Raw genomic sequence first — 13,523 nt, 5'->3', positions numbered from 1 at the left:
TCCTCTTTAACCTGGCCTTCGGGAGAGTGATCCGTGATGCTGAGGTAAATACAAGAGGTACGATCCTCTTTAAGTCCACCCAACTACTGGCCTATGCTGAAGATATCGACATAATGGGAAGAACCACCCGAGACGTACAAACTGCCTTCATTCAGATCGAGCAGGCGACGCGAGATCTTGGGCTACACATGGGTAGCGTCAGGACCGAAAACCAACCAACCAACAACGTCAAACCGCACTGGTCAAACGGGAAGAATAAAGATAGGAGACTACAACTTCGAGACCGTTGATAATTTCTCCTATCTAGGGTCGAAAATCACAACTGATAACAGCTGCGATGATGAAATCCGCGCACGGTTTTTGGCGGCCACAGAGCCTATTTCACCTTACAAAAACTGTTCCGCTCGAAACGTCTCACCATAGGGTCAAAGCTCTTACTGTACAAGACAATGATCTTGTCAGTCCTCTTGCATTCCTCGGAGACTTGGGTTCTTAGCAAGAAGAATTGCGAACTCTTGTCCGCGTTCGTGACAAGAATCCTCCGAAGAATTTTTGGCCCCCTACATGAGGATGGACGATTCCGTAGCCTACATAACGACGAAATCTATGAGCGATACCATGACTGTCCGGTTGTGGATAAAATCCGGCTCAATAGGTTGCGGTGGGTGGGTCCCTTAATCCGTATGGATGAGGATGATCCAGCCAGGAAAGTCTTAAGGGCAATATCTATGGAAGAAAAAGAAGACGAAGGAGACCCCGCCTGAGATGGAGCGATGACGTAGGTCAGGATGCCAGACAGCTTTTAGAGATATCGAATGGTTGGACCCCGGCGCAAAACTGGGATGTCTGGAGTTCCTTATTAAGGCAGGCCTAGATCGGATACCAGTTGTTGCGCCATTGATGATGAGGATGATGAAGTCAAGTAAGAAATTAATACTACTGGATAACTAACTTTATTATGGAGTCAAATTTTGATAAGAAAGTTTTCAACGAACGCGATACTACAAGTGATTACTTTTCATAGTGAAACAAAACTAACGTATGCAATCGAAACTAACTCAAAACAAATGATTAAAAACTCACTCTTCAACTGAATCTATTCAAACTATGAAGTAATTAACAATTTTACTGCATGCAATTTCACATTTTACCGCAATCGAGAGAGTAAATATAGGGAAAATTAATATCTCGTCCTGGGGAGAATTTTCCGTGACTGAAAAACATTAGACAGGAATCATTACGAAGCCCCTCTGAATGCTACCTTTGCTCTGAGTCATTCATTTATTCGTCGAATAGAAAAGTTTGCAAGAGATACATTTCGATGCAGTTTTCATGTAAGCTATGCTTTTATGAAATGGGAGGTTTTCCATTAAATTTCTATACGGAACCATTTTTCAATTATATACGACCAGACAGTCTCGGTTTTCATTAGATTGTACAATGGATTGAGCGATGCAAATTTCTGTGTTACGAAAAAAGATACTTTTCATTTGAGAAAACTTCAAGTAAATTGCAAACTACTAGAATTAAATTGAGTTGATATCTCTGAACTAATCGCAGTAAGTTAATAAATAGCAAAACGACACATGACGACCCAGAATGGAACACAAACTTTTCATCTCCTCTGCAATGGAATGTTCCTAACAGGAAATTGTAGGCGGGGAAAATTTCAACTCAGTCGCTCAAAATGCAATTCAACTAACATATCTTGTTCTGTTAATGGAATTCATGTTGATTTCTCCTGAAATAGATATCAGTACTCGTAAATGCCATCAGAAATATGGAAATTAATTTGGTTTAGTCGCAAGTTTACTATTTGCAGTGACCATTCAACTATTCGAGTTACTACTGACTTTTAGGGCAAAATGTAATATTCAATGCTTTGATGACGATTTTTTGTTTTGATAAGGCAGTTGAAAGTAGATAAATCGCAATCTTTTTCATTTTATTCCTCTAAAAATAGATGCTAAATTGGAGTGTATGTAGGTTGCAGTTCCACCTAGAAGTATAATACAAATGTGCGTTTTCCATCAAACTGATAGCAGAAAAAGCTTTTTCAATGACACTCAAATCTGAAGAAAGTTCAGTATATCTTATCAGTTTACTTGTTTTGTCTTATTTTTCATTAGTTCCGCAGTAATGAAGCTTTTTATTTTTTGCGCCCAATGTGGGTCATCTCTCTTGTATTATAGTTTCTACCTTTTTCAGATCTTTTCAAATGGAAACAAAATCATAGCAATTCATTCAACGTCCACCGATAAATTCGTATTTCTGTATGGCTTACCCTGTATGGTTACATGTCCTATAACATGTGTCACTCCACCATACACAAACAGTCATCAATATCTTATCTTCACAAAACTGATCTTACAAAGCTCAAACTAAATAATGTAAACAAAACAAAATCTCATTAAAATCGGTTCGATGTCTGTCTGTCTGTCTTTTTTTTTAAGGAGGTGGATATCTTCAAAAGAACCACCCCCGATTCCACCCCCTACCCCGTGGAACCACCTTTAGGTATTACATGACGGGGCGGAGTTAGCTTACTTTCGCTAGGTCTCCTTCGTCTTCCCGAGGGGTTCGTGCCTTCTTTACTTCTTCTGCTTTTCGCAGTTTCTCCTGGATTACTGCGATCATGGAATTGATCGCATTCCAGCCTTCATGGCAGGCTACCATTCTCAACAACAACAGCTCTGGTGATAGCACTTCATCTAGAGTTTCCTCTAGGTTCCTCCTTTCTTCCACGAACCTAGGACATTGGAAGAATACGTGCGCTGGGTCCTCAGGGACCCCGTCGCAGTTTGGATAATTAAGTGAAGTGAATTTCAACCTCTACAGGTATTGACGGTATCCTCCATGGCCGACGAAAAACTGGGTGAGATTATAATTGATCTCCCCATACTTTCTCTTCAGCCACTTCCCGATGGAAGGAATCAACCTGTAAGTCCAACGACCCTTTTCTGACTGGTCCAATAGATGTTGCCATCTACTTATGGGTCTCTCCCTTTCGGCTTTTTTCACCTGCGATAAGGGAGAAATGGATCTGGTTTTATACGGTCCATCATTTCGGTTGCCAGGATGTCAATCGGCATCATTCCCGAGATGACGAACGCTGCATCGTCTGAGACGGTCCTGAAGGCAGAACATACCCTTAAGACTATTCTTCTGTAAACCATACTCAGCTTATGTGCGTTGCCTAAAACCTGCAACGCTTTTCCCCAAACTGGGACTGCATACAGCATGATATAACTCACCGCCCTGGTTATGAGCAGCCTGCAAGTATGCCGCGGTCCACCTACGTTCGGCATCATCCTTACGTGAGCCATACTTGCGGTGGATGCTCTTTTGCAAGTATGTGCTGCTTAAAATTGAGTTTTCCGTCTATCATCACCCCAAGTATTTAATGGTCGGCTTGGAAGTGATGATACGATTCCCGATTCTAAAGCATGTGTAATTTCTTTTGCGGCGCTTAGTGATGAGTACCACTTCCGTCTTTTCCTCCGCGAGTGCCAGCAACATTGATTAACAACACTAATTGCTTCGCTTGAGTACGACTCAGTATCCTCGAGAGGCTTTGCAACCACGACCAATGCTATCAGCGTAACCCACCACTGTGGTCTCCTCCGGAACTGGAAGGTTAAGTACATCATTATACATGATGTTCCACAGTTGTAGTTCAAGTACAGAGTCCTGTGGGACACCTCTGGAGACAACGTACTTCTTGGGTCTATCATTGGTATAATATCAGAGTGTCCGCTCATGCAAGTAGCTATCGATATATATAGCGGCGAGGTAGGTAGGAACACCAATTGTCCCCAGAGACTTTCGTATAAGGTTCTAATTGGCCGAGTTAAAACCAATTCTCACACCCAGGGTCACCACCACACACAATTTAGTGGTACAAACTCTTCCGTGAATTGCATTTTCGGGCAAGCCAGTAAACATGTTGATAGCATCAATGGTTGATCTGGTTTTATGGAACCCATACTGCCTATTCGAAAGGCCCCCTTGGCTTTGGACGCCTGGGAGTAATCTACTATAAATAACCCGCTCCAACATTTTCCCCATAGTTTCTAGAAAACATATGGGCTTATAGGAGGACGGTTCCCGTGGAGGTTTGCCAGTCTAGACAGCAGCACCAGCTTCTGCTGCTCCATGGAGATGATATCCTCGGACATGCACGTTTCGAACAGCTCCGCGAACATATCCGGTCTACATTTGACGGAAAGTTTGAGGGCCTTATTCGGTATGCCGTCCAGACCCGGGGCTTTGCTATCGCCTATTGGACTTCGGATCTCCAGCAGCTCGTCCCTGGTGACTAGTGGAATTGACGTCACATTCAGGGGACGCTTGAAGGTGCCAGTACCCCATTCTTGCCGTAGAAATAACCCTTGGATTATTTTTAACAAGAGCATATGGCACGTGATCTGTGGAGATGATCTGAATCGTCCTGTCACGATTTTATAGGCGCTTCCCCACGGATTTATGTCCGCTTCCAAACAGAGCTCCTTACTTCGATGGATGACGAGCTTGAGGTTCTTGCGAGCTTCCCTATAGGCATGCTCTTTTTGCCCTTTATCGATCCTACCTATTGCCCTCTGAGCCGTTCGTCTGGCTCTGTGGCAAATCGATCGAAGGCTGGCAAGTTCACTATTCCACCAATAATTGGGTCTTCTAGTGGAGAATACACGTCTCCTAGGCATCGACGCGTCACATACTTTAGAGATGCTTTGTGTAACATGGAGAGCTCTGTCCGTGGAGGTGCCTGCTTTGCTAGGCAAGTCTGCTCACACCTTCATGAATGTTTGCTCATCCATCGCATTTATACACCATTCTGGTGTTCTTTTGGATTTTGGCTTCCAAGGTGCGGGTCCCTTGCCTTGTGATTCCGTCCTTGGTTCAAAGGATATTGCCTTGTGGTCACTGTACCTGGTGTCTTCGCTAACTTGCCAGGACATGTCACGTGCTAACGCAGGGCTGACAAAAGTCAGATCTACAACTGAACCAGTTCCTCCTTTCCGATAAGTGTTTACATCGCCTTCGTTGACCAGAACTACATCTAACTGGGCAAATGCTTCTAATAAGCGTCGCCCCCTTGCATTAGTCTCTTTGCTGCCCCACTCGATAGTCGCATTAAAGTCACCGGCTATCACCTTCGGACCGCGTCCCTTTACATAGTGAACAAGATCGTCTAACAGGTTTTCAACATCAGGAAGTGTGAGGCTCGGTGGAGCGTAACAGCTATATACGAATATACCGCTTATTTTTGCCCACACAAAGCCAGTAGCCGCCTGACCCATGCTATATTGTATCGCTTAAAGACCGCACGCCCATATCGCCGCTCCACCAATCGAATCTGATTTTTGTACGGTTAACTAATGATAGCAATCTCAATCACGAATTCGTAAGTGGTCTGCGCAAGCAAATCTTGTACCACCCTGCAATGGTTGAGGTTTATCTGTATTAACCTAATTTTTTCACTGCGGTTAACTCCTTCCTGAATTCTGGGCATTTACCGCTTCCGCCAATATGTCGGTTATCCCTTCCCTACTTTCTTTCGCACAAAATGCATTTGGGATCTCCATTGCAGTCTATCGCAATATGTCTTTTTCCCTGCACCTTCGACATCGATCGGACCGTTCGATGCCGCTAGTGCATGCCTACGCGAAGTGTCCAAACATTAGGCATTTGAAACACCTTTTTAAAGAGATCTGTTCCCTTTTGGTTTCTTTTGTTTCTTTTTTTGTTCACGACCTTAGTCCAACCACCGTTCTTATTTTCCTTTGGTTTCGCTTCACTAGCCGACATTCCTACTTTGGGCAAGTTAGGCCCTTCTGAACTTTTAGTTCCATTTGTTGGACTCGTCAAGACCCCTTTTTCCCTTTTGGCGCCTGTTGATTCCAGAAAACTTCCCCCTCTTTGTGTCGCACTCGCTTATTGGAGCGCAGGTCGATGACGTTGTGCTTTGGTGTGGCTTGTCCGGATGTCCGGCTTTTCCTTAGGCTTCTTTTTTTCTTCCTGTGGCCTATTATAAAGCACCCTGATGACTCTCACTATATTCTTAATGGCTTGGTGCACGCCGTGATTGTCCTTGATGAACTCGGACAGCTCAAATATTTTAGTCCCAAACTGCATAAAAGAGAGTTATTCTGAGTCAGGACTCTGTTTTCGGTGAGTCCGGGCCAGATTACTCCTTGTACTGACTCCTTCACCTTTTTCAATTGCTGGGCTCCCATGAGCTTTCTCTTTTGCCGGCTTTGGTATTGGAGGAGATCGTGAAATTGCTGAGCTTCTTCTGAATGGATCTATTTGCTGCTGCTGGAGTACCTCTTGATCAGATCCGATGAGTATCTAAATCGCCTTTTTTGGCCAGCTATCTCCTTTTAGCCCATCATTCCTTGCCTTGCGATTGGTGTTCTTGGGAGAGTTGTGCTTCGTTTGAACGCCTCCTTCCCCAAATCTAAAACACTTGTAGTATTAGATGCCACGGTGGCCAAGTTGTCCCGCACCAAGGCACTGCGCTCGAGGGATATCGACGGCCGGCCGCCCCCTTGCTCACTCCCAAAGGCCGCTGGTACTGAGATTCCGAGCCCCTGCACCGTAACTTTACTCCTTCTGAATTCGTCCATGCTGGTTTTATTTTCTGGGTGTCCTTCCCATAGCCATTTTGGTCCGAGCACCAGAGACGAGCAAACACTAGCCTATGCGCAGTCAGAAAAGAAAAGCGCATGAACACATATTTACACATCAATAGGTATGCCCCAATCCGCCAGCTGGGGACGCGCCTGATGGGAGATCTGGCCATTCCTCACAGGTTTGTCTGTCTGTTTGTCTGTCTGTCTGTCACACGCAATTTTCTCAGAAACGGTTATACTGATTGACACAAAATGTAGTGATTGGGTGGGAACTGTGAACCCTCAGATATGCAGAGTGTGATATCCTTCTACGTTGAGATTTAGGGGGGTCCCCATACATGAAAAGGGGGTGTAAACATTTTTATTACCGAATATAGTTGTGTGGGGTATCAAATGAAAGGTCTCGATTACCGCTTTTCGAAGCCGATCTTAGTGTTGAGATTTCTTAGAAAGGCGGCGAGTGGGAGGGGTAACAAGTAATGATTTCTTTTACGGACCCATTCTCAGAAACTACCCCACCGAAAAATCTGTAAAAGTCGAGAGCTGCCTCTATATAGTGCCCAGCCAAACTAACTTGTAACTGTATATGATTATAGATACACCCATAGAGTCTGAGATAAAAAATATGACAAGATAGGGCAAGATACTTTATTGGTAAGATTTCAGATGGATTCAATAATTAGGGCTTATAATGAACTATCAATCGTAGCACACAATTTATCAAAAGAACAATAACTACGCATAAGTGGAGACCTAAAAATTCAGCGTAAATTTTTATAGCTACTTTGCTTGCTTGTTTTTCTTCGCATGATAGGAGCTCCAAAGCTTTATATTCCCATTGAAAACATAATGACAATCTCCATCACCACTTACTAATAAAAACTCTAATTCAACTCGAATATATTTCATTTGGATCAGGACACATATTCATGCTATTAAGATTCACAACACATCCTCTGACAAAAGCGATAACATCACAACATCCATTCAATTTTCTTTATTCAACCATGATAGAATCTGTTTCAGACAAATGATCACGTACTCTGGAAAAGCATAAGAAAATGGCTGGGGTTTATTCAGGATAATCTTTTTCAGATGCTTCTAACTTTTTATGTCCTCATTCGTATGCAATGGTGAGGCAAGAAACAAATGAGCGTGTATGCATAAATATCTGAATTTTATGATCTGATTATTTTAACATGAAAAGCGTGGAGTTTTCAATGTACATAACTGGAATTCAGACTTGAAGTGTAGTGGTTGAAGGCAATATTGGGGATGTGAGCCTAGCTCCCCCAAGGTGGTAGTTGTGGCGCGTATCAGGAGGCAGCCCCTTTGGGAGCCTGGTCGGGTAGTGTGCCTTGAACCGGTATTAGTAGACCACGTTGCCCCGAGCGAGCGCTGATCCGTCCGTCAGTTCCGGGATCAGCTAAACTAAAGTCAGGCCTCAGGGAACTGGGGTAGGAGCTTTTCCCTTGCACACGGTGCGCTGATAAGCAGCTTAAATGGTAAACACAAACAAAATGAACGAGGAGATAGTTGGAATGGAGAGTGAGCTGGCTGCGTTTATACGCAGCACGAAAATGCGACACCACGCCCCAGCTCTCAACGAAGGACGCAGCAAGGGCTGAAATACCCGAAGGGAGATTGGGATGCCCAGACCGAGAGGTCGCAAAGTGATGCGGTACTTGCAAAGAAGATGGGAAGCCAGACAGTACCACGCAGTGCTTTAGTTGCGGAAAGAGGTACAGTGGAAACTGCCGAAACTAATCAAATGGTTTCGAATATAAGTCGAGTAGGAGGGCTGTCGACTACCCTGGTGAAAGCTGAAAAGGAAAGGCTTATTAAGAAATGCACGGCAGCTGTCAAGCGCATGCGATCTGCGACATTCTTCTGGAAAAACTTCAGCAGAAGCAGAAACAACTGTGCCTCCCAATGAGAACATTACGAGCGCCAAATGGAATGCAGACAGCATATTGGAGAGCGAACCGGGGAAAAACGAAAGGAGAGAGGCACATCTGAACAAGATTTAACTCAGGGCAGGGCTCAAAAGAAGAAGGCGAACAAGGACAAGAAACAATAGCAGGGCGCATCATCAGAAAAACCTCTGCTTAAAATTAATGTGGACATGCAAGACGGAGCATCAAAATAAAGAAATGGGGGGAGACGAAGGAGGACTAGACCGCCAGTTCTGCTTACTAAGCCGACGGATGGCAAGACTTTTGCGGAAGTCCTCAGGGAAATCCATTGCAATATTAAACCTGAAGATAGCGGAGCAAAAGTGTCTTTCATTCGTAAAACGAAAGGTGGTGGAGTCCTAGTCGAACTAGGCCCGAGGGCAACAAATAAAGTTACGTTCTGTGAAGCAGACAAGGGGCTTCTGGGGAGAGATTGCTTCGTTTTCTAGCATCAAATCCGTGTGTTCTCTGGAAATCGGAGACCTTGACTGCCTGACAGAAAAAACACGAGGTAGAAAGGCCATCAAACGCGAATATCGGGAGGTAGCCAATGTTAGGATTGGTATCGCCTCTACAAACTCTCGAGGCCAAAAACCTGCTGTGGTGGAAGTTGGCGAGTAACACGCGAGGAAGCTTCTAAACAGTGGGAAAATCAGAATTAGTTGGGTAGTGTGTGGGATACGAATCCGAGCCGCCCCGACCAAATGTCACAGATGTTTGGATTATGGGAACAGAAGGGCAACATGCCGCAAATGCCGTCAGTTAGGTTATAAAGTGAACACTTGCAACAAAAAGGAAAGCTTCGTCCTATGCAGGGACGGTGGCGCGTGTGATAAGAACGTTGTGTACATTGAGGGTTGGGGCGGTCTTCAGAGCAGAGAGAGCTTGGACGCAGTCAACATGATTCACTCCTACAAATCAATATGCACCGGAGTGCAACCCCTCGCGAGTTGCTGCAGACACCAAAGCTGATTTAGTACTCACCAGTGAGCAGCACTGAAACAAGGACCCATTTTCTTGGCAACCTGACATATCAGGTACCGCTGCATATGAGTTCCGGACGACACCCTTCTTAGAGTTCTTGCCCAAAGTCGAGAGGATGGCTTTGCCTGGATTCGGTGTTCAGAGATAATATTATTCAGTGTCTACTTTAAGCTGAATGAGACGATGCCGGACTTTCAACGCAGGCTTGATGCTTTGAAGGACGCTATTTTGGGAATGCCTCACTAAGACTCTAGAGAGAAACGAATTCCCGAAATGGCGGCGAGAAAAGAACTGTTGGTTTTAAACACCGGACCAACACCAACGTTACGACGCCCAGGCTGCGAGTGAAGCATTCCAGATATAAACTTCGCGTCGGAGTCGCTGGTATTGCTGGTGGACGGGTAGTGAATTCTGGAAAACTTCTCGCTAAGTAACGATCAATACATTGCCTTCGAAGTGGTGGACATAAACTATCGTTGTGCGCAATCCCGGCGCTCTTTCTGTGATAGGAACGCTGCAGCTGACACTGTTGTAGATTTAGTTATGAACTTGATAACGACGGCCTGCCCTCCATGCCCAGGAGCGCATCGAAACGTGGCAAACCTTCCATGTATTGGTGGACGGTGGAAATTGCAGAGTTTCGGAAGGAGTGTCACAGGCTGCGATGCTTAACACAACGTCTAAAAGACCGGAAGAAGGCATGTAGCATAATGACAGAGTACAGATCAGCCAAAGGGAGACTCTGCACCCAGTAAACAGGAGCAATGTTTGCTACTGGCAAGAGCTGTTCGACTAGGTAAGCTGGGACTAGTGGGGACTGGGTTACAAATTCGTAATCAGCAAAACGAGGCTCTGTTCTTTTAAGGCTGAGCAGAAGGACCGCATTGTAAGGGCACTATTCCCTGCGCTCTCCACACGAGATGATGAGGTCGCCCCGGAGGGTGTCGAGGACTGTCCACTTTCCTCTACAAAGGAATTTTAACAAGCGGTCCTCTCTATGAAAAGCAATAAAGCGCCGGGAACCGGTGGTATTCCTGCAGTTTGTATACACAAACTGGAATTCCAACATCGGCCAGACCTACTGCTAGGCGCATTCAACGTGGATGCCATTCGACGAGCGAAGGCAATAGCTGCCGAACTCGACGGGTGGTGCTCCTCATAACGCTTGATGTCAGAGACGCCTTTAATTCCGTAGATAGAAAGACATTCTGGGCACACTAGATAATACTTTCTACGTGCCGAATCATCTCCTACGGATATCGAGGGACTATCTGAGCAACCGTTCCCTGCTCTATGAAACGCTAGAGGGTCAAAGGAAGGTGGAGGTCTTGTCGTGGGTAGTACAAGGATCATCTTAAGGCCGGACCTCTGGAACGTTACCTCTGATAGTCTACTTAAACTCAACATGTCAGAAGATTTGTTGCTTGTGAAGAACGGCAACGCACCCCAGATGAGTGACAACTCTCTTGGCAAAATGTTAGACGCGGCAACTTAGGTGCGTGGCTGAATCGAATACATGGTGAGATTGACTATTTCCATACCCAGTTGGTATGCCCACTTAAGGAGGTTTTCAGTCTTATCTGCACAGGATTGGAAAGGAACGATCTCCGGATTGTGTGTTTTGCACTGGAGTTGTAGACGACGTCCATCACACTTTTCTTTCTTGTGGAAGGTATGATGGGATTCGTCAGCGGCTCTATTGAAACACAGAAGATGTCTCTCCAGACAAGGCTGTGGAGACGGTGAGAAACGTTGACAGGTGGCGCGGTGTTGCGTATTATCTTCGAGTTCTTCTCGTTGTAAAGAAGACAGAGCTGGACTAGTGGATGGGCTGGATGGCAGGTCTTCCTTGACCTAACAGTTGTTTACCTCTTTTCCCCTCCGGTAGTGAATGGAATTCCCTGGTTTACAGACTCTCTAAGACGAGAGAGCTCGAAGGCTGGCCCGAAGTAATGTGAAAAATGGTTCCAGGTCAGATCTCTGACGATGGAAAACAAAACCCAACATTTTTCCAACGTTTCATTACAAGACATTTGTGCTTGAAAGGTTAAGTCAGGTAACCATGGTAGACTGCTTCTCAGTAGGTAATCCAATTAATGGTGGTATAATAACATAGCCACTTTATAGGCCCCATGTTTCTGAGCAACGAGAATTTACCTGAGGTTTAGAGAAAGTCCGGTAGCGGCGAACGAGATGAGACATCCAGACAACTGGGGGCCCTCGTTGAATGGTCCTATCAAAGTAGTGGAAAGAAATGTTTCAAACACTTGTGTGTCCATACCAATATAAACCCTTGGGGTGGGTTCTACAAGTGACCAACCCACGGCTTCTAAAAAAGATTGTTGCCTTTATTTTCTCAACACTAAAACAGCAGAAGGCAAATGGTATTTCACATCAACGAGTATGTGATACATCAAGTAAATGTGTCGGAAATGTGTAGTCGACATGACGAAACCAAGGCTCTAGGTTCGGAGAGCATCCCTAATAGAGCTTTGAATTTGGCAGTGAAAACAAGGCCCGACCTTTTGGCCAACACCTTTAAGGCGTGCCTTCTTCTATCTTGTTCGATCAAATGTCTGATCTGGATGTAGTCGCGAGGTATCAGTGTATCGAGTGTATCAAGTCATCGTTGCTTTGGCGGACTTTTTGGTGGCTTACTTTCGACTTCGATGTTCAGACTAATCTCGGCAAGCGAATTCTCGTTAACGCAAATTACATGACCATACTATTGAAGGCGCCTCTCTTGCAATTTTTCCATGATCGGTACAATCTCATATCGATCGTGAATATCTTTATTTCGGATGTGATCAAAGCTTGTCATACCACTAGCCCAATGCGAAATTTTCGTCTCCATTATCGCAAGGCGCTGTTCATTATTTTTTATAGTCGACCAACTCTGAGAGTCATAAAGGTTGACAGAGCGGACGACATTTTGGTAAGTTTTCAACTTGAGGCTTTCGTTGACACTTCGATCATAAAGAACGCCAGTACTGGAATGCCACCTCATCCAAAATCGAGTCCAGTGTGAGCCCAAAAAAAGGAATATTTTCTGCTCAGTAAAAGTAAAAGTTGGTGTTTCTTCTCAAGTTTAATAAGCCATGATCGAGCATCATATCGTTCGATCTGAAAGGGATGAGGAAAATTATGAAGAGAGTCATCTATGATAGGCTGCTACCCATTGTCAAAAGTAGTAATGGCTTGTCCGAGCACCAGCATTATCTCTGACGGGCCCAATCTTTAGTGGATGCATCTCCGCCACCTGGAACCGAGTTAATGGAGTGTTGGCTACGTTCCTGGATGTTTGGTGAACTTGGTCGAGGATCACTTCTCAGAGAAGACTTTCTGGTACGGGACCCATGCAGGCCAAAGAGAATATCTTGACAATGAGAGTGCCACAGGATCGATTCTAGGTCTTCCCAAGGGGAATGTCATGAACAGTGCGGTACTTGGTTTTCCCATTCCAGAAGAGGGTATGATTGTCAACTTGGCTGATGAGCGGGCTATAGTCTTTGTAGCAAAGCACTGAGAGGATGTAGGGATCTATGCGCCACATTGGGAGCAGTAAAGTCCTGACTGAAAGGAGATAAAGTAATGAGAAAATGAAAACGATCTTAATAACAAACCTCGTGGAAAGAAAAACACCGTGAAGGCGGGAGTCGGTGTAGATATGCTCTTTCCGAAGATAGCTATGAAATCCCTGGATGAGATGATTGACGCTAAATAGAGCTTTAGAGAACAACTAGAGTATGCATGTCAAAATGCAACTAGTGTCACCGCGGTACTTCAAAAAGACTATCAGAGATTGTTTCTACCCGCAGTGGTGCGATCCACTCTGCGTTACGGGTCGCCTATATGGACTGATGGCTCTGAGAATTTGTAGCGCTTTTAGAATCATATCCGATGAGGTAGTGGCGGGTATGAGTCCAGTCGACATTTTGTTGAAAGAAAT

This window comes from Hermetia illucens, chromosome 3, assembly GCF_905115235.1.
Source record: "Hermetia illucens chromosome 3, iHerIll2.2.curated.20191125, whole genome shotgun sequence".
NCBI classification, from domain to species: domain Eukaryota; kingdom Metazoa; phylum Arthropoda; class Insecta; order Diptera; family Stratiomyidae; genus Hermetia; species Hermetia illucens.
This window is presented reverse-complemented; position numbering follows the sequence as displayed.